The 3,042-nt window shown below is 41.4% G+C and overlaps 1 pseudogene; it reads right to left on the bottom strand.

The window, feature by feature from the left end:
- Positions 1-223: 223 nt before the first annotated feature.
- On the bottom strand, positions 224-1,357 carry LOC115229188 (annotated as a pseudogene).
- Positions 1,358-3,042: the final 1,685 nt, after the last annotated feature.

The following is a 3,042-nucleotide window of genomic DNA, read 5'->3' as shown; positions in this document are numbered from 1 at the left end:
TTATTTCCCCTCATATACCATTTTCCGGTGGAGAACAGCATCCACCTCGCAACTCTCGCCCGGCATGAGCATTTCCTGCCCAATCAACTCATACAAGGCCAATCTGCAATTCCAGGTCATGCAATAGGCCATCAGATGCTGCCCTGTGATGAGGGGCCTCATTCTTCCTCCTTCGTCCTTCGAGGTCATGTAAATCTACTCCATTCACAACTAATTAAAACCTTGCAACGAATATGATTATAAATTGGGGGGTTTTTGAGGGACTGAGGAAGTACTTTAAGGACCATTCCCCGTTTAAGGTCATCCCGCTTGACATTCTTTAGTAATGCACCCATTTGGTCACCAGCCTGCCCTGAGTCGAGCAGCTTATGAAACATTTCAATTCCTCAACCTCAATAACAGAAGTACCATTAATGACTGTTTTTGTACTCTTGTCAAACCCCAGAACCACGACCGGGTCACCCTTTTTGATACACCCTCTGAGAACTCGCCCAGAAGCCACCGTTCCACGACCGGGGATGGTAAAACTGTGCTCGATCGGCATCAGAAACGGCTGGTCGAATGGTCTAGCGGGCTCGGGAATGTACGAATCCACAACTTGCAACAGTCGAATGATACTTTCCTTGCCAATATCGGGATTCTTGTTCTAGGAATATGCCAAAGGATCACTTCTAATGCACAAAGAGCAGAGCCGATAACCACGGGGGTTTCGTTTCCGTCAAATCCATGCTCAGATAACAACTCGCGGACCTCCAATTCAACCAATTCGAGCATTTCCGAGTCTGCGTCGTCGGCCTTGTTAATAAATACAACCACGTGTTCGAGTCCGATCTAAATGTGACCATCCAACTGAACTTGTTTGGCCAGGAGAATGTGTTCCTTGGTCTGAGGCATGCACCCGTCATTGGCCGCAACCACGAGAATAGCCCCCTCCATCTCCGCAGTCCCCGTGATCATATTCTGGGTGGTTAGAAAAGAATACTTTTATGTAGTCGGAATGGCCGGGGCAGTCAATGTGTCCGTAATGTCTGTTCTCTGTCGAGTATTCCACGAGGGCCGCATTTATTGTGATTCCCCTCGCCTTTTCTTCGGGGGCGTTGTCGATTTCGTCATATCGACAGAACTTGGCCAGTTTGTTCTCCGACATTACTTTAGTTTTGATTAGTTTACTACTTTTGGTTATGGCTGCCGTTAGGGTCGTCTTTCCGTGGTCGACATGACCGATTGTGCCAATATTCACGTGTGGTTTGTCACGCACAAACATTTCCTTTTTCGGTCCTCCCACTGGAGGGGAGGAGAACAGGAAAGCCGACGTACTAACACTGCATTTTGTTACATGTTGGTATGGGCGGTGAATACGTGGAATATCTATCAATAATCGTAATAAGAGTCACACTGCACGATTCGCATAACGTTGTCAGTTTTAATATAAATATTTATACAAATTAATATTCTCTCATTTGATTGTTTCTAATTTGAACCATTCAGAGCGAGTTTAAAATACATGCTCATTTAATCATCCATAGTAAACATCCCAAGTTTCTGAGTTTGTAGTTTCCTCCTTTACTGATAAAAGGTGATTGAAATAAAAGGCATATACTTCTACAAAGTCTCCTGGTTTCCTACGGTGTTTTAGCCAACGGGGCTTTCCCTACCACGTTTGATTATTATTATTATTGGTCTTTCGCACATATTATGGAATATATTTCGAGTGGTTGTTATTGTCCTGTTTTGATACCAATCGAGTTTTTAAATGTACTCCAATTGAATTACGTTGATAATTACTAGTAGGTTATATAATGAACAATTTTAAATTAGCCTTGTGTGAATCCACGTTCCAACCATTTAAAAAAGTAAATTACAAATAGTTTGCAAATTATGACTAATAGAGGAATAAGTCAGAATAATAATTCGGAAATGCATACAAATATATTTATTCAGAATAACTGTCCAATAATTAAAAAATAGTGCAAGAACACTTATTTTTTATGTTTTTTGGTTTCAAAACAATTTGGACAGTGGTGTCAAATACAGCCTTCACATTTTTAAGTTGGAGGGACGAACATTCCATGTACTCTTCTGCGCCTGGAAATGCACTACACCATCCTACCCAGTCGTTTTGCTTCTGCAATGCCCTGCTCGTAGCTCACTGGTAATTTGCCTGCGTTTTTGAGTTTGTTGAGAATTTCCTTGTCTTCGCGCAAATCTATTTTAGTGCCAACCAAGATGAAGGGAGTGTCCGGACAATATCGTCGAATTTCGGGCAGCCACTGAGTGCTCATCACAACACAACACCTTGACGGATACGTTGGTGAGAGAAAAAGGTTGGACGACCGAATAACAAATAATGAATACATCCTAAATATTCAGAGATGCCACAACACGGTTTTCGAATAAGACAGAGTCCTCAGGAGATCGTAGTCCTCCTGTCCCGCAGTATCCCACAGACTGAGTTGGACAGAAATGGTCCTGCCTCCCGAATCCTCGACTGCCAATTGCATGGAGTAATGATCAAATCTATGGACAGTCATTTTAAATTTTAGAACACTGTGGGAATATGGGTTGTAGGACATATGTTTGTAGTGTAGGTTATTAAAAGACTCGTTTTACCCACGGCACTTTTCAAATTTAATTAATAATTTACCCATCACCTACGACCAGACACTTAACATGATTCATTCAATTAGTGACGGCTCTAGATTTTATTATATTAAAATCACAAATATTAAATAAATATTTCATAATAATTTAAGGGCTGACCCTATTTGGAATCGAATATAAGACCAGTACAAAGATTGGCAAACACTATCGTTCAGAGAACAGGCAAACACTATCATGAAGCACTATGCGAAAATCAGTCACATGAGGATGGACAAAGATAACCGATGCCGAAAACTCAAACTTAACAAAAACTTCCCCTCTCCAGAAATCACAATATCAACTTCTGAAATCAGTCAACTTATCGAGAACGCTAAGAATTCTCACGCTTGTGGACCGGATGGTCTTTCCATATACCATTTGAAAAATCTTGGCCAAAATGGG

Source organism: Octopus sinensis, unplaced genomic scaffold (genome assembly GCF_006345805.1).
Source record: "Octopus sinensis unplaced genomic scaffold, ASM634580v1 Contig12060, whole genome shotgun sequence".
In the NCBI taxonomy this organism is placed as follows: domain Eukaryota; kingdom Metazoa; phylum Mollusca; class Cephalopoda; order Octopoda; family Octopodidae; genus Octopus; species Octopus sinensis.
This window is presented reverse-complemented; position numbering and strand designations above follow the sequence as displayed.